At 36.6% G+C, this 26,572-nt stretch overlaps 1 pseudogene; it reads left to right on the forward strand.

Moving 5' to 3' along the window:
• Positions 1 to 25,781, forward strand: LOC109108038 (annotated as a pseudogene).
• Positions 25,782 to 26,572: the final 791 nt, after the last annotated feature.

A 26,572-nucleotide genomic window follows, 5' to 3' on the forward strand; every position in this document is an offset into this window, starting at 1 on the left:
GTGGAAGAATTGACAATAAAGCAGACTTGACTTGACTTGACTTGACTTGACTAGTAGCATTTACTGTTGCTCTGTGAAATTTTGCAGGATAGAATCCAGTTATTTCAGTAGGAGTCTGTGCAATGGGGGATTATGAATGAGGCATTAATCACGCAAACTTGTTACGCTGACCAACAGAAAGCTGCTTGGTTTGAAAGTGACTAGTTGTGAGCTGTGCTTTATACATGTCTTTACAGACAATGGCCTGTTTTTTCCTCACAAAATTTCGCTAATGTGCCTTTATGTGAACCTTTCCACTTCATCTGAACACTGTCCTTTCGTACAGTAAGCTCGCATTCAGATTTGCCTTCAATCAACAACCGATGGATAGAACCAATTCCCTGCTTTATTCTTTTCTTTTTAATAAACATCACAATACACAAGAAAAGAGCTGCTGCTACTTCAGTCACATTGCATCTTTAAGATTCTGTTTCTTATAGTTAGGCCTGAATGCAATCTGCAAACATCATTTTTCTTTCCATGCAAATTTTGAGTGCTGTGCTATTAATTGTAGCTGAAAGCATTTGTAAGTGACAGTTATTCCCTTCAATTCTGCAGGATTTGGTGGAGTTTTTTTTTTTTTTTTTGTGTGTGTGCTGGATTCTGTGGGCATAGATTCCTTTTGGGCCTACTTATAGTCCTGTTTGCAAGGACAGCTCTTGGATTTGGCTGGTTGGCATTTTTCTCTCTCTCATTAATAAACATCTCACTGGCACAATGAGTTCCACTATTCCTCCTCCGTCATTGTCCCAGTAAACTCCAGAGAGAAAGAGAGTGTGGGAGTTTTTCTGACCGAGGAGACGCTGTCAGTGGCAAGGCACAGGAATCTGCTCAGAGCTGAAGGGATGCCATGAACTGAACAGCTTGCAAAAGACCCTGTGATTAACTTTAAAAAGAGAGACCTTCAAACCTGAGAGACATCAAGAACCAGGCACTTTACAGGAGACATTGTTTGCTTGCTTTAAATTTTTTAAGCAAATTTTGAAGGATTAAATAATATTATTTTTGCAGTTCCTGTAGTGTTTGATAGGCTAAGGTTTTTCAGAGAATTTTGTAATTGAGGTGAATGCTCAGCATTGGATCCATTTGCTAATTTGCTGTCTGCATTTTGTATTTTAGCACATTAGAGGATTATGTGAGTTGCAAGAGAGCAGGCTGCTTTTAAATTGATTACTTTCATCCATGGGTTTATTTAGATAACCAAAGGAGGATATTTTGGTGACTTTAAGAGTTGTTTGTGAGTGTTGGAGCTGGTATTCTTATGGCCATGGCTGTCCCTGAACCTGTTGCCACTCGGAGGTTGGCACTGGACTGTCGTACCCTGCTGGATCACCGCCCGAGTCGTGGTAAGAGGTCCTGTCTCTGCCAGGATACTGATGTATTCTTCTCATAGAATCAGATTCTCTCAGTTGAATGGTATTGTGCTCATGATGCAACTCTAGTATGATGTAATTGCACAGTTTTTAAGTATATGCTTTAGTTAAGAATTTACATCTTTTTTTATTTAATCTTTTGAGGTAAATATTGTATGGTTTTGGGTGAGAAGACAAGTGCAAAATTTAAAAGTGTCGTCTGCCAATGCAAAACTGATGCCATGATGAAAGAATGTTGTTGTGGGTGGTTGCTATGCAGTTGTTCTGAGTGGCTGCTAAATTAATTTTTACAAGCCTCAAGTTAAAAGTACCTCTAAACAAATTCCTCTCAAATGATGACATTGCAGAGGTACCTGGATGCTGAAATCATGACAGATGCATCTATTGTGTCGTCATGGAAACCCCATCTGTGACTGACACTTGGCATCTGCGGTCTGGATGGTTTTAATTAAGCATGTTTAGTTGCTAATTAGCCGAGCCAAATTCCTGTGTAAATGTCACTCGGCTGTTAGTGGATTTATATCTTTTCAAGATCTGACCATTCTGACAGGTTAATGTCATATTTTTGATCAAAAATCTGGTGTCAACTGGTGTCAACAGAGTATTTTCTCTTTTTTGTATGTTTGACATTTGCCAAAATGTCAGATTTGCTTTGACATTCAAAAAAACATAGATGCTATTTTTATTTTTATTTTTTTACCATGGACTGAATCTTCAGTTTCATTTTTGACTTTTAGTGTTACTTATGTACTACTAGAGTATTTATTGATAAGAATTATTATTATTATTGATAATAATAACCATAATAATAATATTTTAGTATTTTGAATTAGCTATATATAAGTACTTCAAATATTTCATTTACTTGACAGGGCAAGTTTTTTATTATTAATTATTATTTTATAATTATAAAATTATTATTTTATTTTAGCTTTATTTAACAAAAAAAAAGTTTGGAGATAATCATAACATGATGTCTGTCATTGTTTATTGTGGTATTGCATATCTCTTGCAGTGTGCAGTGCCACTTCCAGCAGGATTTTAAGCATGTGTGATAGCTGTGCTGTCTGTGTGTCGAATGTTTTCCACAGCACACATATATATCTGAGAGAGAGTGTAGGAGGAGAATGATGGATTGCAGGAGGAAAACCATGCTGTCTGAGAGAGAGAGAGAGAGACAAAAGCTATGCTTGGAGTTGCATACTAACATACTGCTCTAAAGCCCTATTTTGGCGGTAATTATTTCTCAGGGGGATATAATTGCCATCTGATTGGGAAATGACAGTGTTTTTCTCTAATGTTCCTGAAAATTCCTGGCTGAATTAACTACTGCCTTTAGACAAACTCCAGGGTCATGTAGGAATTTAATTCCTCTCTGAATCAAGAGTTTCAGATGAGGAACTGATGGAAAAACATTTTCTGGCCTATTTTTTGGCTATTTTTTGACCACGCTTGCATTTTTGAAATGGCAGAATTAGCTTCAAAAGGTGTTTAAAGCATAACCATTTCTCTTACATTTATATGGATCTCATAAACGCCAGTGGGTTTTGAATATTCAAACAATTTTTGATTTATGTAAATTAATTATATCAACTTTTTAATGTCGATACTAATAAGAAATGGTTCTTGAGAAACAAATCGTCATATTAGAAGGATTTCTAAAGGATCATGTGACGCTGAAGACTGGAGTAATGATGCTGAAAATTCAGCTTTGCATCACAGAAATAAATTACATTTGAAAATATTTTCAAAAAGATAACCTTTATTGTAATATAAAATATTGTAATAATATTTTACAATATAACTGTTTTACTGTAGATTTGATCATATAAATGCAGACCTGGTGAGCTTGGTTACTCCTTTCTAAAACATAAACAACTATTATTATTTTTTTTTATGACAAAAAATATATGACAATACTGACTAGACAAGACAGACTGCTTTTTACTTTCAAGACATTGTAGTGATGTTTCTTAAAAAAAATTGCATATTTATATTTAAATTTTTCCCAAGTTTCCTGTAGTAAAAACCTGCAGTATACATTGTATAAGCACTACACTAGTATTTGATTCCGAACACAACCAGAGAAAGAGAGAGATGTTGAGAATCTAAGAAAGCGGGAGGAGCTTCTGCCGAGAATGAATGAGCACATCCCACTCCCTCATCCTCTCTCTCTCTAGCCCCTCCCTCTTTGAGTGTTGATTGGTGAACAGAAGGTGTACACTCGTGCGTGCAAAATGAGCGTTATTCTTTTGAGACCTGCTGGTGCAAAAGCCAAGGTCATCCCAGCAGCATAGCTTCCCCATCACTGTCCTCTAGCATGTGCGATCGCTCCTGTTGTGTATCGCATCACTTTCAGCCGTCAGAGCAGCAGACCGCATGTGTGTGAGCGTGTAGGCTCAGTGTCTCCAAAAATCTCTCTGCAGCTGCATCTAAGACGCTGCAGGGAACAATTGAGAAGAGAGAGCAGCTTCACTGACATCAAGAACAATGTATGGTAAGCGCTGAGCTTGTGTGTGTGTGTGTGTGTGTGTTCTGCAGAGGTTTGTGCGTAATAAAGGGAAACCGGAATCTTCCCAGACTGCATTCCTTGAGCACTCGGGCATGACTTCTGCTTAGTACATTCAGTAAGTCCTGATAAACCAAAGAGTTAATGCTGCCAAACAGACGCTGTCATGAGATTGCTTTATGGTAGGTTTGTTTGATCGCAGGGTTTCTTATGTTGTTAAGTTTTTTAAGTGTGTGTTTGTTTGATCTGCTGGTTTGTCTAGGAGATATTAGCTGATAGGTCATTGAAAATACAGCACATTGAGTGTGTTTGATGACCCTTCAGTGCGGTTACTGATTGTGGTGTTAACAGATCACATTACGACTGGATGTTTATCAATCAGGACATAATTCACCTCGTGATGACAAGTTATCATGTCACAAGAAAACTGATTAATGCAATCATAGATAGTCACTATTGCTCTTTTATAGCTCAGGAGACTTAATAGATTTCTTGTTATAAATCTCGTAATGTTTTGCTTTTTCCCTGAGGTCCCACTAAGGCTTTTGCGCTAAAACACAGTCATAGTTTAAACCATTTTCATTATGATTATTTTGACACCTACAATCATTCAAAGCAGCTTTTCAGAAAATGCATAGAAAGTTTCCAGTTTCACAAAAATAATCTCATCTGTGTGACGTCAGAAAGTTGAGGAAGTACAGTTTCAGTAAATGGTTTAAGATGGTTGGGATCTCTCCTGAAGCTTTGTATTATATTATATTATATTATATTATATTATATTATATATATATTATATTATATATTATATTATATTATATTATATTATATTATATTTTTATCAAATTTGATGCAGAATCGCATAAAATATGCTAGATGCAATCGCTAAAATGCACATCAATTCTAAGTTCCATTTTTATTACCGATATTTTGCACCCATTTCCCAGGAAATTAGCATTTTGTTCTCCTCAACACATGGGATGGATTTTTATAACACTTTATAACACTTAAATATTATTCACTACGTTGGATCTGTGATTGTACTCTGCACAATGACAGTCTAATCTCATCTAATGATTATTGTAGAAATACAAATATTTTTCATCATTGCTCATATTGTTGTTGGACTTAGCCTTTTGAAATCATGTGTTTGTCTCTGATGGGCATCTGATGGCTTCAGGTAGAGATGTGTGTGTGTTTACTGGAGATGTCTATTGAGGCGGCCCTCTCTCCTTGCATGTAAAAATAGAAGAATGTGGCCTCTAGCTGTGTGTTATATAACATCACTGAAGGGCAGGACAGCATCTCCTATTGTTGACCCATTGAGCTCTTCACATTGCTGATTGTGTGTGTGTGTGTGTTTGTTTGTGCAGATGTACCTCTGTACTTGTAGTTAGATTTCACTACAAATAGTGAAATTAATATGTAGAAACTACTGATTCTCAGTGTCTTTCAAACAATGGTGTAAGGTTAGCAAACACAGTCCTTATGATTCCTAATCCCAGAATTTAGCATTTTAACAGGCTGAATACCTTCTAAAGTGCACTTTGTCATAGGGCTCTGGTGAGCATTTGGAACGTACCCTGAGTAATCTCAGTGAACACATTCTTCTTCTGTAATCAAGGAACCTTCTCTACATAATCAAGGCTTGATTGCAGCTGGGAATGCTGTGCTGGTTGTGAATTAACACAGGTGTCTGAGAGAGGAAGCAGACAGTTTCTGTATTCAGCCTTGAGACTCAGCCCTTAAAATGCCTCGTGAGCAGCACTGACAGCTGATGACTGACAGTCTGTGAGTGTGCGTGTGATAGAAAAACTGTGTGTTTAATCCTCATGTGCCCTCATATCTTGATAGTTGTTCTGTGTTATTATGGCTAAAGTGAAGGCTATTTGGCTACTTAACAACTTGGACTTATAATATTAATATTTTACTGTCTTACTCATAGATCGTCCTAAAGCTTTCACTTTTTGGATTAGTTTATTAGTCTAAACAATTGGCCTTGAAACAAAGGCCGAACACTGTAACTTTATTAATTATTATAAATCTGCAGTTCATGTTATTTTTTTCTTTAGACTTGTTTATTATTTATCTACAATGTAATATTTCTTCTTCTATTTTAGGTTCTTTATAACTGCTAATTTCTACGCTTAATGTTGGTAGATTGGACCCTGGTTATAATGAATGTTATTGACAATTTCATATGGCATGCTGATAGTCTGACATTGTTATAAATCAAGATTAGTTGTTGAACCTGATGCCTGAACAGATCAGATCCTAGAATATATTTTTAGCCCTGAACTTAGATGCTTTTAAAGGCACTGAATCTATACATTTGTCTTTCGCTTTAAAAGCCTGTTTATTTGGGTAAAGGATGGTGCATGTATGCTTTTGCTCGAAGCCATGCGGCATGAGAAAGAGGAGCAGATTTGTTTCTGATGGAGGAAACAGTTGGAGATGCTTCCTGCTGTTTGAGTGACCGTCATTAGCATCATCTCCTTCCTTCCCTCCCTCTCTAATCGCCTTCCGTCTGGCTGTTTTTAATAAGCATTTTCTTCTCTCTCAGTTTCAGTCTGTAGAGAATGTGTTCGGATGTACTGATTTCTGCCCACAACTTTGCCCCTGTGACACAGTTTGGTTGACCTTTTGACACCACAGATTAATCGATGGTGACAGTTCTGTCAACATCACGGATTCTGGTGCAAGAAAAGAACACAGAGAGTTCACGCTTTCCCATCTGTGGCTAAACTCTTACTATAGTCTTGTATGCTACAGAGAAATGACTGCTTGATAAATCACAGAATATGAGCCGTTCTGCTGTCTGAGAGTATAGTGTAGTGTTCTGCTGTGCAGTAAGTGAAATGCATCATTTGTCAGTGTGAAAAAAACCTGCCAGACATCAACAAACTCTACGTAGCCACACACAACTAGAGAAGAACACCAGTGACTACATGAAGTGATGAACACTAATTAGTCAATAATAACTAGATTAACTAGACACAGCTCTGGTTTCAGAATGGGAGATGACCAGTTTTCAGAAATGTAATTTGGCCTTTGAGGCCACTGCTGCGGTGACATTGAAAATCTTATATTCATTGATCTTGTGCATCATTATTTTTTTTTTTTTTTTTTTTTATGTCTTGAAAACATATTTTTGGTTTTCTGTGATGAGATCTAGCTGGCTAAAATAGATGAGGAAACTACAAGTTAATCATTTATTCTTTGCATTGTATGCCATAGTTTTCCAGTGTGTTTATAAATTGAGTTAATTTATGGCTGTATAATTTCCATCTTTTCACAGTTATTTTACAAAGAAAATGTCTTTAAAAAATTTTTTTTTTTTTGGTGATGAACAATGCACAAAAAAAAAAAAATCTTTTCTAGAAAATATAACAATATAAAAGTGTTATAAAAATTTAATTCATGTTCATCCTTGAATAAATGTGCAGTTTAAAAAAAATAAAAAATCTTGACCCAAACAGTTCTGTGATTTAGTCAATGACTGGCCAGCAGAAAACATCCTTCCTGTTAAGCCTTGATTTTATTTTATTTTATTTTATTTATAACTTTTTTTTTTAATTCAGCAAAAACATATATTTTGCATCAAATTGTGATGTTGGTGAAAAAAAAAACTCTGAACAGGTGCAATATAAAGTATAGTATATACTACAAAAGAATAAGCCATATGTATTGGTTTCATTTTATGTAAAGAGCCAGCTGTGTAGTTTTATACTCAAATGTAGAGAGTGTGCCGGTGTGTTTGCTTAAGATGTTGAGCTTGTCTTGTGGTGGATCACCATACGATCTAGTTTCAGTGAAAACAGAGCAGCCTCAGCCTTGACTAGTCAAGCATGTGTGCCAGTGTCTATAACTACAAAGGTTAAAGTTTGTGTGCTTTATTGGCTTCATTGGTGTTACAGATAACACTGCATGTGTTTTATCAAACCAGCCTTAGACAATAAAGAACAAAAGATGCAAAAATAAAGTTTTCTGCATTAAAGACCACCTCACTGTGTCTTTATCTGCTAGATGGAGATTTAATTAGTAGGAGAGAGACACAAGGAAACACAGCTGTTTGTGAGGGGGTGGTAGCACTGGCTGTCAGTGTGGTGCCATTTCTGTCTGTTCATGTGGATACAGAGTCACGGCGCAGTGCAGCAGCTCTCCTTCACTCACGTGGCAGCAGCATTATCATAAAACCTATAAATCTAAATGAGTAGTTAAGCTATCAATGGAAATTCTGTCATCATTTACTCACCTTCATGTCTTTCCAAATGTGTATGATTGACAAAAGTGTTTAGCAGAATCTCATAGGTGCTCTATTACATAAAATTAAGTTGGATGGGGACTGGGGGCTTTCAAGCCGCAGAAAAGAAATAAAAATCACCATAAAAGTATCATAGTAGTCCATAAGTCTTCTGTAGCCTTAGATGAAGTTGTTTGTGTCAAGGGTGTAGGTTTGACATAACGGCAGACAATGGACCATTTAATTGTTTGATCAGAATTGTTGCTTGGGAAAATGTAGTAGTCATTGGATAGTAGTCATGTTATTTCAGATGAAGCCAAAATTACACATAGATTTAATTATTTGATCAAAATTATTGCTAGGGACAATTTAGTAGTCGCTGGATATTGATAGGGACATGTCCCTAGCATCCCTATTAAATTCTACACCCTTGGTGTGTGGAATCTCAAACTGAAATTTGATTTTCGAGGTCTCACATCGTTCAGAAGTTAGGGGCCAGTAAGATTTTTTAAATGTATTTATTTAGCAATTTTACAAATGATTTCTATTTCAAATAAATGGTGTTCTTTTGAACTTTCTATTCAAAAAAGAATAGAAAAATATGTTAAAATATTTAGCAGTTTTCAACATTGATAATAATAAGAAATGTTTCTTGAGGAGCATATTAGAATGATTTCTAAAGGATCATGTGACACTGAAGACTGGAGTAATGATGCTGAAAATTCTGCTTTGCATCACAGGAATATATAACATTTTAATATTTAAATAGAAAAAGTTTTTTTTTAAATTGAATATGGAATGTTTTACTGTATTTTTGATCAAATAAATGCTGCCTTGGTGAGCTTAAGACGTGGTACACAGTATAATTACACTATATTCCAAGTCTTCTAAAGTCATATAATAGCTTTGTTTCAGAAAACTCTATCTTTAAAATTGCATTCCCTTTATATTCTTGTTTGCTTCAAGATTTTAAAAATGGCAAAGACTGACTTTGTCCTGTATTGCAAATAATTTTTGAATATGCTAAAGTAATAATATAGGGGAGCTAATTTCAATGAATAATGAGTCACTTTCACTGTATGCAAAAGAGCAGCCTGAATATTCTACTTTTCTTTTGTGTGTTTCACAGACGAAAGGAAGGCAAGGTTTGAGGATGTAACACAAATGTGTTCAACATAAAACAGGGACATTAAAGGCAATAGACAAGTTGAGCAGCGGGGATAAAAAGCTACTCTTTGAAGTCAAAATGGAACAGAAGCTAAAAATAGAGGCGCCTTGGCTCTTTTTCCTCTAACAACCATTTTAGCGGAACAGATCAGAAAAACTATTCACAGATCGGAAGATTTTCCCCTCGCTGACGTCATACAGAGATTAAGGTCTTTCTGTTCTCAACATGAGCCAGATCTCACTTCAGAAAGGGATTTATCTTACCATAGTTTTTACTATAGTTTTCAGTTAGTACTGTGGATGGAAACACAAGTTATGCTTGCCTCAAGAAGTTCATCACTGCTGAGATGCATAGGCCAATCGGATCACAGATTTCCCTCTGCATATTGGCAGCCGACGTCAGACGATGTGTAATATGCTGCATGATTTTCCTCAATGTTGTCTGTGTTTGACAGATGTAGCTTGTACCATTTCTGACCTGCATGAAGGACTGTCCACAAGCCCACACATTGCCTTGTGAACATCCCTCTAATTTCCACTAATGGCTTGACATCCTCTTGTTGTCACACTAAACGAATATTTCCGAGGTCATAGCCTTTATTTCTGGAAAAGTGAATATTATGATGAGCTAAAAATGTTTCAGATATTGTCTTGGTCACTAACATTATAGATTAGAAAAGGCTCGTCTCCCATTTCAAGAAATGTTATATGTATAAAAGATGCCAGGCTCGTGAGGAATATGACACTTTGTCAATGTCTTGAGATCTCTGGTGTTGATGACAACCCAGAACCCTTCTTAAAATCAATGCCACTTTGCTTACAGAAATGAATCCTTAACCACATTTCTTCTTGATTTTTCTCTCTCTGCAGGGGTGTGTGGTTGTTGTGGAGCGCTGAGGCCACGCTACAAGAGACTGGTGGACAACATCTTCCCTGAAGACCCAGAGGTGATGGCATTCCCTCTCTCTCAACTCCATCCATCACAGAGAGTCTATTTACAGTCAAACAGCCTTCGTTTGCCTCTCGAACCACTTATTTGCGATTGCATTTATGTTCTTGGCATGCTTGTTTTTCGAGATCACTTAAAAGAAAGAGCATTAGTGTGTAAGAGGCAATTACCTAAGCAGGTGTCCGAGGATGCAGGCGTTCAACACCATTTTATGTTATTTTCTCAAAAACTATCCACCTGAAAGCTGAGATATCTGAAATGCCTTCTTGAGTTCATATCTGTGAGCCTGATGCGCTGCAGTAGCTCAGTAAATTAGTGCTCAGTGTGGGTTAAAACCAGAGGGGTTGAACATTACTATAATGATTATCCAGCTACAGAAGAACTCCTATGGATAACCTTCTTCTTCAGCACAAAAACTCATTGTCCATAGAAATAGATGGACTGAGTAGTTTCCTTAAATCTGTATGTTACATTTGTCTCCTTAAAGTTTGGATTATTTAACTGTTGACTAATTATCCAAGACTTACTTAGTCAGTGAGGTACTTGAAAGTTTATCTACCATGATTTTAACTTCAGTATTTCATCTTTTACCAGTGATGCAAATGAATAAATTTGGGGAACAAATGGAAAGATGAGTTTAGCAAGATGAAAGTCCCTTCCAGCTTAGACTTTTTAGAGAAGATGCATTTCTAAATTCACCCCTTTTAAAATGCTGCAGCTATCAAAGCAACACTTTTGTAACAACTTCACTGTCTTTATTTCAAGACAGTTACTGTTGCTGTAGGTCACCAGCTGTGAGCAATATTCCCATTACTATACAGAATGCATAAGTTTTCTTCTGTGAAGACTGTAGTTTTGTCATCCTGTGGAAGCGTGTTCTGTCCTTCCATCTACATTCTGTCTAAATGCAAATATGCTCCCAGGAATGCACAATATATTGGTGCCATATTGGTTGCTGCCTGATATGGATTGATTATGGATGCTTATTTATGCATGCTTATTTCCCCTTTTTATATTTGTAAAGGTCTAACAAGTAATGCTGTTAAATGTGATCTTTAGCATATCTCAAAATTAATTTATTTTTTTCTTACTTTTATTATAATTTTGATACTTGAATTCCCTTGTATGCTTAGATGTGAATTTTGACAATGATACACTACCATTCAAAAGTTTGTTTTGTTTATTGAAAAAATACTTTTATTTAGAAAAGATGCATTAAATTGTTCAAAGGTAACAGTAAAACTATTTATAATATTAGAAAAGATTTCTGTTTCAAATAAATGCTGTTCTTTTCATCAAAGAAAAACATTAAAAAACTTACCAACCCCAAACTTTTGAATGATAACACACTTTTACAGATTTGAAACATCTTCATCTTGCCCTCTTCGAAGTGTGATGTGTCAATGATATTGATGCTTTCTCTCTCTCTGTTTGTGTGTGTGTGTCTGTAGGATGGATTGGTAAAGGCCAACATGGAGAAGCTGACTTTTTTACGCTCTGTCAGCTCCAGAGAAGTTGGATCGGATCGGGGCGTACCTGTCTGAGAGACTGTCTCGTGATGTAGCTAGACACCGTTATGGGTACTGAAATACATAACAAGCGTGATCTGATATACCCATCTTGTGATTTGTAATGCACGTGTTTTTCTTTCTCCTGTTCCTCTTGCCCATATTCAGTGTGTGTTTGTCTCTTCAGGTATGTGTGTATTGCGATGGAAGCCCTTGACCAGCTGCTAATGGCCTGCCACTGTCAGAGTATCAACCTGTTTGTGGAGAGTTTCCTGAAGATGGTGCGGAAACTCCTGGAGGCAGACAAACCCAACCTGCAAATCCTGGGAACAAACTCTGTATGTACACACTGTTGTATGGTAGTTCACTGACGCATAGGGTACTGCACCTGACTGCAGTCTTTATGAGTGCATTTTCTATAAAATGTTTATCCAATGATCACAAAAGGATGGGATAGTTAAGAAACTTAAATGAAACTTAAAATGAAAATTAGTTTGTAAGAAAAAAATCCATCAACTAAATCAATACACATTCTGTTGTCACATTCTGCTAGTAAAAGTGTGCAATATTGCCCTTTTAATGCTCTGTATTTTGGACCCCATGTGCAGTGAAGGTTTGTTTTATATAAAACATTTGCTGATGAATGTTGAAGATGAGCAGCAAACAAGCACACACACTAGGGTGCATATAAATGCAATCAGGACATGGAAATAAAATCAAATCCAATATAGATCAAAATTAGTAATCTAGGCCATTGAACATGCACCCACATTAAACATAAAATGCAATGCTTAAACTGAGAGTGACTAACCCGTTTTATTTTATTCTGTATCATCAAGAACCACCTTAGCTCCTGCATGCTGCAGAAATCAGTCATATATAAAAACCCCTTTTAAACTGATTTTATTTCTCAGTGGTGTTTCGCAATGACCTTATTTACCTGGAAATGCTAGGAAAGAGATGCGTTAGTCATAACTGCACCCACATCTGTTCTCTGAAGGTGCATCGGGTTCTGCAAAAGCCAAATTGCATAATAGGAAGGAAATGTAGGTCCAGAGTTTGCGATGCAGTTATTAATTAATTACAGATTTGATATGCAGGCACTAGTTTAAAATGAGTCATTAAATCATCTAGGTGGCAGGGTCTCATTTATCAGTTCTCTACCATTTCTATATTAAGGCATTTTATTTTTATTTTATTCATGACCTTGGTGATTTTGATCTAAAATTGCTGAAACCTATAAATAAGATAAACCTGTCAAATGATAAAAGATTGGTTTCATTTTTAAACTGAAATAAATTTGGGAAGACTGTATATAATAGATTAGTTGTTCATGTACATTGAAATATTAATATACATGCAAATATCTGAATCTGTGAAATTATATGTGAATATATGATGCATGAGTGTCATGGCATTTCTAACTAACTTCAAATCTGCATTACCTAATGAACCTGTCCTAATCTTAAAATAATGTATTAATGTTATTAGTTTAATTAACTTCCGTGCAAGTGAAGCCTATTCCCCTACAGTATATGGATATTCATTATTATTGTAGGTGTCAGAAAAGCTTTTATTGTCTAATAATGATGATGAGGTGACAGTGCTGTCGACTGGGGTTAATGTAGAACAAAACAACATCACATTAATATTTAATCTTTGATAATACCATCTCATAATCACCCACTCACTGACTCTGGGTGGAGCAGCATTTGCAGTCTATTCAAGGAAATGGGATTTTAACCTGATTTGGCTTTAGTTTGTCTAGGTATGTAATTAATTTATTTCTATTGAATTGCTCTCATTTTGCAGTTTGTGAAGTTTGCTAACATCGAGGAGGACACCCCCTCGTATCATCGCAGTTACGATTTCTTTGTGTCACGGTTTAGTGAGATGTGCCATTCCAACTATGAGGACCCCGACATCCGCACCAAGTGAGCAAACACACATGCACACATCTGGCAGTGTGCAGTCAGTTTAGAAAGACAGACAGTTAGTTAGTAGGGGTGTAACTGTATTTGTACCAACATTTTTTGGTAGTGTTATCTTTCAAATTATGCCAATTTTTGCCAAGGAAATTCAAATAATAATTTCTTTTTTTTTACTCTTTTTGATGTTGCGTGACAGATCGCTGTATATACACCTTACTTTAAACGGCAGTGTGGAGTTCGAGTGAGCGTGATCATCCCTTATTCTTTACTACTAGTTTGAACATGAAATAAACATAAACAAACAAATCAAGCCTCTTGTAGTCACTCAATCAGACACCAATGAAACAGCTTGTAAACAAAATGTCACGTTACATTTCATTTACCTTACGCAAGTCATCAGTGTCCAGTGTCCACAGCTCGTTAGTACTATAGAGAAATCAAGTCTAGAGAAGAGCATTTTGCGAAATATTAGACTATATACTCATTAAATTTTACTTTACCTGTTAGTGATGTCTTAATTATTGTGTTTTAATAAATCTGTTATGAAACAAGTTATGACAGCCACTGTGTAAATGAATATATTTCAACAACAAATAGAAATTTTGTAATTTAGAAGTTAATTTAAAAATGGCATTATGTGCGATGTATATGTTTTCATACAATTTTTTGTTAAGTTAAGTGTTAATTATAATATTTAAAAATAAATAATAATTAAAATTACTATAAATGAAAATCTTATAGTAATGTAATTAAAATTGAATTTATTTAAAGAAAGAGCAATTTGTTCAGTAAACCACTGTTTAATAAAAACAAAAAAAAATTATAATAAAAATTTTAGTTTTTTCCCCCTGCTGTACCGAAACAATACCAAACCATGACGTCAAAACCGAGGTACGTAACAAACCGTCATGTTTGTGTAATGGTACACCCCTGATAGATAGATAGATGGATAGATAGAGAACATTAAAGAGAATATACACGCTATACACACATTTTTCACATCTAATTGAACACTTCCTCATCTCAGAATCCGAATGGCTGGAATTAAAAGGTCTACAGGGAGTAGTGAGGAAGACCGTAAACGATGAGTTGCAGGCAAACATCTGGGACCCTCAGCACATGGACAAGATTGTCCCCTCACTGCTCTTCAATCTGCAGTCTGGTGAAGGCACAGAGAGGTGAGTGAGAGTCTTGGGATTAAACTGGCTAATAATTGACTCATATGGGACACAAACTTGTCTTCCTCCTGGGATGCTTGGCGGATCTCGCGGCTGAATCCACCATTGAGCCGCATCATTTACGTTTACTAATTACTTGAAAACAAAAGGAAATCCAAGTAATATAATCTGTAGGAAATTATCTAGTAATTACAAGCAGTTGTGATTGGTTCAGCCTATAAGCCCCACCCTTTTCATGCATTTCAACTGCCATTCTGCTTGCTTATTCTATTTGTGCGGGTGAGAATCAGCCACTCACTGTCTTTGCACCTACAGTCAGATGCCTACAAGGGAAATAACCTGAGATATTGTCCCTGCTGACAACTCAGAGCCAAGTGGAAAATCACGCAGTGATCATGTGACTTTCCTTTGAATTTCCTCATGTATTTTTACTTTGACTGTTAGGCATATTTTACTGGACTATCCTTCTTTTAATGTTACTAGGTTTTATTAAGAAATTTCAATAGTAGATTAGAATAAAATGAAAAATTAGAAATAATTAGAATATCAAAAATACATTAAGACACTTTTTTACAATTTAAAATAAATGTGGTGACACAACCAAATTTTCAGCATCATTACTCCAGTCTTCAGTGTCACATGATCCTTTAGAAATAATTTTACTATGCTGATTTGCTGCTAAAGCTAAATGTATTATTATCAGTGTTTAAAACAGTTGTGCTGGTTAATATTTTATGGAAAACCCTGATACATTTTGTCAGGATTCTTTGATAAATAGAAAGTTGAAAATAGAAAGTCTTTACTGTGACTTTTGAGAAAAAAAAAATCAAATCACAAGTTAAGATTATTCATTACAAATGAATAAGCATGGCAACAGTACAAAACTTTTTCACAATATATGTATATATGATGAGTAAGGATTATGGCTACAACTAATTTATGCACCTGCACATCTTTTAAATTTGGCTTTAGTACAAAAAGCTGCAATGTTTGAAATTTGAAATCAAAATTGATCTACGAATCGCTTCCATTATAATCACTAAAGCTGGCTTCTTGTTGATGTGCCCCTTACACAGCCATTATTAGACCACGGGTGGAGACCTTAATTACCCCCTTTCTGCTGTTTGCTATGTGCTAATTGGCGTTTGATGTAAAGGGGCAGCTGATAATTACCTCGTCCTGTGAGATGTGCACATTTCAGATGGGCAGGACAGCGAGGCTGGTTTAGTGCAAGCACAGCAGTGGAGTAAAACACAATGCACTTTTATTTCTGGTCAACTAAACAGTCCAGCATCCTTCTTGACGTGTGGCAGGAGGATTTTAGCTGAGGTGAGAAGAGTTTACTGCAGATTTAGCCCAGCGTCATGTGGTTATATAACCGAGGGACCTTGAGTGGAGCAGCAGGCTGACTGACAGCAGGATGTGTGAGGGCAGAGGAATAGTGTGATTAATTAATGATAAGACAAACCCTGAGACACCCCCAGCCCTTAATTTTTTTCACACACACACACACACACACACACACACCATTCAAAAAAGCATTTTCAACACACACACACACACACACACACACACTGTGAAGCTCATACAGTAAGTTTTCCATTATACATAACATGATGTCAGACTTTCAGGCTCCTACATTATTCAAAAAAGCATTTTCATAATCTCTGTTTTGTATGATGTTTTCTTTTAAAAATTTACTTGAGAAGCAAAATATGTATGATAATCAGACTTGATAAGTCTCAAATGAACAGTATAGTTGCTGTAAAAAAATGTTTAGAACTGCTATCAAATATTAAGCTGGAAGAGTTTTCTGTAGTTCTGAGAAGTTTAGCGTACAATATTGTTGTTGTATAACTTGTAATTATTTAAGAAACTAAGATTCATGTGACTAGTTGCTGTAGCATATTTTGCTGGACTGTCTTGCTTTTAATATTCTAGACAATGGTGTTTAGAAATTTCAATAGTAAATGTTTTTTCAAAACATTATAATTAATAACTAATGTTAAGCTGAAAGATTCATATAGCTGTAGAAATAATTTTTGTTGTATGCAATATTGTATTGTTTTCAGGTTATGCAAATAGTGTTTTTCAAACACTTTTGTCCTGTTTTCTTGTTAAAAGACCATCAGAACATATTTAGGATGAATAAATATAAAATATGTATGATAACGTCTTGATTTACATTTTGAACTAAATTTGCATTAAGTGGAGATTAGCCAGTTATAATGGAGGTATAAAGATGTCTTAAAGCAGGGATAGGCAACTTCGGTCCTGGAGGGCCACTGTCCTGCAGAGTTTAGCTCCAACCCTAATTAAACACACCTGAACAAAGCAATCAGTGTTTTCGGGATTACTAGATAGATAAAGGCAGGTGAGTTTTTTATAAGGGCCTGAAGCTAAACTCTGCAGGATAGTGGCCCTCCAGGACCAGAGTTGCCTATCCCTGTCTTAAAGTGACAGTAGCAGGAAAACTGTTTTTCTAAATGTATCTAAATGATAACATTTTTAGTTCAAAAATCCTTGAAATGGACTGCTAAAAATTGGCTACAGGTGTTGTTGTCTTTTATGATGATTTGTCAGTACATTTTATTCAGGTTCTTCTCAGAAGCTCTGTTTTAAATCCTCAGTTGAGAAGAGCTGAAAACAAAAAGCCTCCCTCTCTTTGTTTTCTCTGCAGTCGCTCTCCCTCCCCGCTGCAGGCCAGTGAGAAGGAGAGAGAGGAAAAGCCCAGCCGAGCTGACAGAGCGCTGCTTTCGGGAAACTGCTGGGCCGTTCCGCCTATGGGCAACATCAAGAACGCAGTCACCCCTGTGCTTATGTAAGAGACCCACCACATATCGCGCCTGTCAGCTTAGGTTATGAAGGTTGAGAATTTAATTTTGTACACCCTATGTGGGCATTGCTTTATTTTTTAAGTTATAGCTGTATGCAATTTTAAGATTAAGTGAATTTGTCTTATAATTGTAGTCTCTTAATGTTGGCATTTCGATAAGGGACTAAGAGTAACTCTGAATACTTAAATACACGTTTTTCAGTGTGTTCATTTTAATTAATCTCCCTGCGGGTGGAGTGAATCTCATTTTTCAGTCACTTTTGGGCTTCAGTTCTCAAGCTCAAGGTCTGTTTCTCTCACTGCAGGCATCTTGATAATCACTCGCTGTGGGAAAGGCAAAACATTTGCAGTGCGCTGCTTTAAGATCATCATGTACTCCATTTCAGGTGAGTTCAGAATCTAAGCTTGCTTGTTATTTATTATAAAAAAATAATAAATGGAAGAAAAAAAGGATAATTTAATGAATTATATGAAATGTATACTGATGTTTACCTAATGAAAAAAATTCATGCCATTGATTTGTATTTATTTTGTTAATTGTATTAAATTTTTTAATATATTTTAGATTATATAAAATTTTTAATATATAATTTTGGGTGGTACAAAAAGTTTGTCGGAACATGTTTAAAGCTTTATTTTACCTTTTTAAAATGTAATAATATATTAGTATTTTTGCATTGGTTTACAGTAGTGAAGCAAAAAATTATATTTTAAATATGTATTATTTATAAGTATATACTATATATTTATAGTATATACTATATATCTGTTTATTTCTTTTATTATCATTTTTTTACCATGTTATTTATTCTCTCTTCTTTGTCTATCTTTCTTTCCATCTCCTGCAGTCCCAGCATTCTCATCTGGTCATCCAGCAGCTCTTGGGCCATTTGGATGCCAACAGTAAAGAGCTCAGCCACAGTGCGTGCTGGGATAGTGGAGGGCTCCTTCTGGAGTCAGCTGCCATCGCTGCCAGTGGCTCTGTTTGGTGAGTATGGATTTACAAAAAAGCCCTGGGTTTCATGTGACATCACGTAGCCGTGAATATGCAAAACCATCAAGGTAGTGTAGGTGGTGTCTCATTGCACAGGAGCAGGACTGTTGTCTTTTTGGACATGCTGTAAAGCATATCACCATTCATTTTATGCCTGTGCTCAGTATCTGGGTCACTCTCCCCCCAGACGTTAAGCCTTTCTTCTGGGAGAAACAAACTGTGACATTGCATCTGACCCAATCTAGATTTCAGCCAAAAATATACATTTACACAGCCGGACTCTAGTCTCTGACGTCAAGTCAGGGCTCACACCTATAATATACAGTGTGAAAAGCCCTTCACACCTCCTCTTGCAGCACTGCTGGCTGCACCCAAGGGGGCGATGCCACCTGCACGCTTTAAGCTAGAACTATGAAAAAACCCATTTGGGAGATTTAAAAATTCCTAGTTATAAAAAATGTTCTTCATACTGTATGTGTGTGTGTGTGTGTGTGTGTGGTGTGTGTGTGTGTGTGTGTGTGTATGTGTATGATGTGTATATCTTATATATATATACAATATAGATATATATATTGTATCTATATAGGTATATATCTAGGTGTGGTGGTGGGTGGGTGTGTGGTGTGTGTGTGGTGTGAATTTGAAGATTTTAAGTAGTTGCAAATGTTGTAATTGTAAGTAGCAAGTGTTAAATTGTAAGCACGATATTATTATTTTGTATTATTAGTATCATTTTAATTTGTGTGTGCTTTACTTTTAGGATTCTAAATTACACAACAAGCTTTTTCCCTTATTCCGGTGATTGTCTTGTTTCTATCTGTAAAAAAAAAATCATCACGAACATATTTAAAGAAAATTTACTTGCGAAGCAAATATGTGTTAATAAGATGGCTCAGATTCAGTGACTCTCTAGTTGCTGGGTGCTGTTTTGCTTTTAATGTGTGGTAGGGACAATTGGTTTTAAAGATGTTTAGAAATTTCAACTGGTAGGTGTTATGTTTAAAACATGAAATATATCTTTATTATGATTTATTTATGGTGATATATTCTATGACAAATCTATTGGAATTGGAAAAGATTTATGAAGTAGTTGTAGCCAAGAATTACTGTGGATGCAATATTATATTGTATTGTAGTGAAAATTAATGTGTTGCAAATAATACTCCATTTAAGTGTCACAGAGAGACGGAACGTTAACATAAACACAGGCTTTCACATTATTTCAGTCTCTGTTTTGGATGAAGTTAAAACCACATACCAGAGAACCTCTGGTCATGTTTTGGGCATTTTCTTGCGGTAACTGCTCATAATCCTAACCTTGAACGAGGTTATAGAAACTGGCATATACTAATATCATTAGGAGCATTTATACAGGTTAAATCAACTGGAGAATTGAATAAATAGTTGTAACCTGGCTGAGGAAGAGACTGGGGACTCTGTTTTTGGGCGGCAGATTTCTGCTTAATGAGTTAATACAAGATTCTTCGGCACTTTGCAATGGCTGTCAGAAGCAAAAATGCTATGAAATGCACAATATATTTTGTGATTATAGAGCAAAACAGAAAACATTTTTGGAGTCAGCACCCTCAAAATGAAACTAGTAAAATATGATGCTAGTCGTTTATGCAGACCAATCTTTATGACATTTGTAATATGTCACAAATTGGGACACTGTGAGATGATCGCACGGATATCTCCATTTGTACTTATTTAGTCTGCTCAGCTGTGATGAGGTTTTTTTTGTTTTTTTTTTAACTGCATAAAGTGCATAGATTAATAACACTGTCTGGTGTTGTTGCTTATTTTAGGGCCCCACAGTGTTAGAGGTTTTCACACGCTGCTCGGCATCTGAGGGCTTAGTGTGGACTATGAGCTCCAACTGGATTCCTACCGACCGTTATTAACATTCGTTGCACGTGTACAAATAATCAAAAGGGAGCATGAGGGAGGACAGCTACAGGGAAGCTGTACATCCAAGAACTATCGGTGGGTGTGTGTGTGGTGTGTGTGTGTGGTGTGTGTGTGGGTGTGTGCTGTGCTGTGTGGATGTATTGTGTGTGGGCGGCTGTGTCGTGTGTGCTGTGACCATAACACTGACCCGGCAATTTTAAATCAATTTAAATTTTCAGATTTTTCATGGACTATGGTTCTGTGTGTTTGTGAAAACAGGCTCAATTTGGCAAACACGTTACCAACATACCAGCGTTCTGAGGTGATGATGGCTGGCATCATGGGGAGGTCGTCCCTATTCCAGGAATGCATCCCCCCGCTGCCCTATACAGGGTGCTCAGGGTGAGCAGCGGGTGCAGTCCTATTGTGTGTCCCTAAACAGTTTATTATGGTTTGGCAATGAAAATTCTCTAAAAAAAAAAAAAAAAAAAAAAACTGAAATATTTCAGTTGCAAAATCACTGTTTTATACATTTAAAACTAATTAATGTGTTAAGTGACAACATATACTGTATTTACTATAAGGTCTGTACGTGCAGGCTGAGGGCAAACCGAATGATCCAAGTCATTTGCTATGTCTTGAAAGTCCTTGAGACAGGTAAACTCTCTACCGCTTAGATGCCGTCATAGAAAGAAATTTGGATCAAAGCACAGATGTATGCATGTTGTAAAGATCATGTTTCTCTCTTTCTTTTTAGGTCACATGTGGTTTCCAGACGACCAACATGCTACACGCTGACAGCTCTGCCAAAACTCCTTTCTGGACCCACTGCTGTTCATTTGCTCTGCTAGAAGATGCAGAAATCGACTGTTGTGTGCTGGAATATACTGGTCAGCCTTATTGATCGCCATGCCAACGCTCCCCAAGTTCTCCCACCATCAGGTTAGTGTCTTTATTGGATTACACCAATAAAGATATATATATATATATATATATATATATATATGTATGAGTATAGTGTATATAAGTATATATATACCATATATAGGTACTATAAGTATATATATGAAATACTGAAACTTAAACTGTAAAGTAGTAAGTAATAAAACTCAGTAAATGGATTCAAGACCAAGCAGGTGGGGCGAAAAAGTAGAATTTACCAACTCTAATAACCTTCACATATCTCATCAAAACCTAATGCCCTGCTCAAAGAATATTCAGTTTTGTGTGAATAGATGTCACAATAAGGTAAATGTTGTGCCAGTATATATGCAGGTCATTTGACTGTCATAAGAAAAAATCAGAGTTTCCTCTTCCTACAATACATACTGGAGCTTTACTATGGGTTTCTTGTTTTGCTGGTATTTTCCCATGCAGTATTATCATCTCTGATATCTCTGTGCCTTTAACACTCAAAGGTGGAACAGTGCCTCACGTACAAGACAACCTCTTCAATGGAACAAAGGTACAACAACCTTCGTAATACATGCTGTGTCTTTCTAACTTCCTGCTTTTATCATTCTGATCTGAAGGTCTACTTGCTTCTGGTTTGGGTCTGCAGGTGAGAGACTAGCATGCATGTCCCACAGGGTTTTAAGTGTGTTACAGTGATATCTCTCTGTTTTTTAGCATGCCCAGCAAAAAAAAACCTGTATAGGGCAAACACATCTTGAGGTGGGTGGGCAGTAAGGAACCAGAGCAGGCATGTACATCCTCACTTTGAGAAAGCTGTACTTGAGACTCCTCCGGGCCCTCAGACAGCAGGAGCTGGGCCAACGAATGGGGTTGTGTGGTGAGACCTAATTCCTGGTTGTGGGCGCTCGTGGCGGGGGTGTCTACAGTGTGCGCCGTCATTGTGTTTCCACGCTTTGAAAAAGTCCCCCTGAAATAAAATTTTAGGTGTTTGATTGGTTTTTATTATGAAGATATGTTACCCGTGAGGTTATGTAGATGTGGTATTGTAAAATTCACAAATGATGTCTAGTCTCAAATCCTGAAAAACTTTTGGTGTGATTCTGAACAGATTCGGACAAGGCAGCATTTGAGGTTACCGGAAATCATGCTCCCCTTCCTCTATTTCAGCGGATCGAGGAAAATGGGTTGGGCTGTGTTAGAAATGTTGTACCCAAATCAGTTATGGTGCTGTTTAACCTTAGAAATGCAGCTGTGAATATATGCAGGGTCACCAAATCTGACGAGAGGCAGCATTAGAGGGTTACCAAAAACTGTTTACCAAGTATATGTGTTGGCACACCACAGGTGGCGTGTTGTACAGTGTGTTACCTGAGCCAGGGCCACAATCTGCGTCAGATGTCTAATTTCTAATCTCTTCTGTTTTATACCACACTAGACACAAACATTTTAAGCTCTGACACACTATAGCGCAACGCGACACAGCTTGCAGATATATAGCAGTCACATTACCGAACGCTGACAAGGCACCGCATAAGATGTTTTACCTCCCCCGTATTACACAGCATTGGCTTTAATAAAATACCCACACCAAGATCACACGCTCTGTTTGTACATCCTGATAAATGCTATTCGAGAAATAAAAAAGTCTGAACATGAACAGCTGAGGAAGGACTATACTAAGTCAGACAATGTTACCACCAAAAAAATACATAAAACATGGTATTCAAGGTTAACCAAGGAGGTTGTGTTGACTTAAAAGTGTATACTGAAATTTATAGTTGTTTAAATGTTCGACATCGGGTATAGTGGTGGAAGGTTGTGTATTTTTTCGTCCTAAGCGACATGGTTCAGTGTGATGTGTATTTCAGATATTTGTACTCATCTTCTTGTGTCGAACTTCCTGTCTCCCCAGTGACTTGGCTCTGAGCAGTGAGGAGATGCTAACCTGGTGTATAACCGCTGTGCTATTCATGCTCTGTCCTCTGCTTTACCTCAATCTCATCAGTCAGCTCACCACAGTGCCAGCGTTCGTGCCAGCCAACGTTCATTTGAGGTCAGTGCCACTCTGGAGTCTTGGAGTTTTGGCAGACTGTATGTGGGAATAAAACATTTCAGATGACTAAAGGCAGTATCGGTGAAGGCCCTTTTTGCAGGTGATTGAAATGAGACAAAAAGAAAGTCCCTTACCTTTAGTTACCTGAGGATGTCTTGCATTGAAAAGCACCGACAAAGAGTAAGCACAAAACTGATGAGGTCATCGGAGTTGTTTTATTTAATGTTAGATAATTATGGTGTTCACCATTATTCAGCAAGGATGCATTGAAATTGACCAGAAGTGACAATAAAGATATATATATATACATTTCAAAAGATTAGGATATTGAAATGAAATGCTTTTCATCTATCATGCGTATTTTATTGCATCAAAGAATCCTGAAAAAAAAAATCACAATTTCCAGCGTTGTTCCACAAAAATATTTAATCTGTTTTCAGTTTTATAAAAATGTCTCGTTGAGTAAGCAAAATCGGCATATTAGACATGATTTCTGAAGGGTCATGTGACTGAAGACGGGAGTAAGTTATGCTTAAAATTCAGCTTTGGTCATCATACATTTTCATGTAGAACATTTTCAAACACTTTTTTGATTGATTGAATTAATATTTTTGCAGTATTATAATTATGATTTGCTTATCATAAATTGCCGTTCCTCGTGTTGATTCCCAGGATTCCTAAAGACACTGGAGAAGCTGGAAGGAGAGCTGTTGTTCCAACAGGCCAAGATAACTGAGGTTCTTGGAGGAAGCGGGCTACAACACTGAGCGACTAGCTACACCTTATGTCCCACAGTTCACAGGTGCATAGATGGCATTTGGAATGCCACATCATTACACCCATGTAAAAATCAAAAATAAGATTTTCTTGGTCTGTTGTGCGCAATTATCAAGCACCAATCAAATCCCAGTGGATAACTGCTATTCATTGTTTCCTACCGAATATTCTTTTCACTTGAAATGTCCTATTGCACACTCCTAATGCCATTATGTGTGCCTTTCCTGTTGTTTCCAGAAAACAATGCAATTCTTATTGTAGATAAGCAGCTACTCGAGCTGTAGCCAATGCAATCAAGGCATTTGCATTGCAGATTAACTGATTAGCTTTTAGACTAAAGTTGGTTTTGCTTATTAGCCGACTGACAGAGATGGACGGCATAAAACAGTTGATTAATTCCACCCTCTTCCCTTAGATGAGGACCGGCTGTCAAAAAGAAAGAGCGTTGGAGAAACAATATCTCTGCAGGTGGAGGTAGAGTCCAGAAACAGTCCAGAGAAAGGAGGAGGTCAAAGGAAAACATGAAAATATACACTTCTTACAACTGATACAACCCACATTTGGTGTTATCACTTTTAAGTAAAGACATTTAAAAGCACTTTTGTAAACATTTTTTACTGGTATTTACAGTATTTTTATTTTTTACTTTTATGGATGTCCCCACACAGTAGGTTTTATCAGATATAGTTGAATTATGGGAACAGTATTGTTCTGATGTTTGTTTCTCTTCCATACAGAGAAAACACCAGCTGAAGAATCACATTTGAAACCTAAAAAACACCATCGGATAGGTTGATTTAATGAGAATTGAATTTTTTCTAAAATTGTCCCTGAAGAATTTCCAGATTTTCCAACATCATTATTGCACTGTTAACTTCTCTGTTAGCTGAACGGTGTTAAATTGTGTGTGTATCTCAAGTGGATAGTGTAGGCGTGGAGGAACAGGAGAAGGAACGCAGGAGACAGGTGTGTGTGAGAAGTTCCAGAAGGCCCCCTTTGAGGAAATAGCTGCCCACTGTGGTGCCAGAGTAAGTTAACTTGTAGCACTTTTCCTTTTATTTCAATGAAAATGTATGCCGTTGTTGTCTTCTCCCACACACTGATCAGCTCAATATTGTAATTTAGGGCTAATAACTTATTTTTCTGTGCTTCCCAGGCTACGATGCTGCAGAGCAAACTTAATCAAATCTTTGAAATCACGATCAGTAGGGTTGCAGCACGGCTCATTTCAAACGTCAGCCATCTCTTTGTGCTGATAAATCTTATCTTTTCACTCTTTCTGGCGTGCAGGCCTCCCCCTAGGCCCAGTTGGGCCTCCGCCCAGTCCGTCTGTGAACCATCACATCAGGTTCCGGCCCAAACCCAGAGTTCGCTCTGTCCCCGTTTATGAGATGAAGTTTCCCGGACTTGTGCGTTTACTAGTGCAGCGTCAACTCAGGATTCAGGAGCCTTCAGTAGCAGCCTGTGGTGCAGAGAGCTGGAGGGTTTTAAGTATTGAATTATATTTTGATTGTTTTGTGATACAGGAAAACTAAGAGGTCAGCCCTCCTCTATACTATAAACCCCGGACATCGCTGTATTGTCCTCTGTTAAGGTGACTACTACTGAAAGGATTTTGAACATTTGGATTCCTGATTTAGGTTCAGTACACGTTCAGTTTTCCCTATTTACAAATATTTTTCCACATATTCATTGATACCCTGCAACTTCTATATAACAAAATCAGCTAAAACAAATATGTATCTGCAGTTATCAAAATCCAACTGAAACAGAGGTGTAAGACCTGAGCATACCTGGGTCTATATTTATCCCCTTAAAAATCAAAAGAAAGAAATAATATATTTTGAATAAGCAAAACTTGGTCCTAATTTCAGTACCATTAAGATTTTTTAACCATTTGTGACATTATTTTCATGATAATCAAACATAAAATAGTTAAAACTGTAATAAAGTTACACATTCAGGCATGATGTCTTGAATTATGTTTATTGTAATGTGATTTCACTTAAAACTCATTGCGCATCAGTTATTATTTATTGTAATATAATAAAACTACAGGAACGCACATTTTTTACAATACAAATTACAAAATGTCATGTATATTAAATTAAAAAAAAAAAAACGTATGACAGTATTAAGACTGATAATATTTTTGAATTGTCATAAAAATAATGTGATAATGTCAAAAAAATTATGCTCATAAATAGGTTTCA

Source organism: Cyprinus carpio, chromosome B20 (genome assembly GCF_018340385.1).
Source record: "Cyprinus carpio isolate SPL01 chromosome B20, ASM1834038v1, whole genome shotgun sequence".
NCBI lineage: Eukaryota > Metazoa > Chordata > Actinopteri > Cypriniformes > Cyprinidae > Cyprinus > Cyprinus carpio.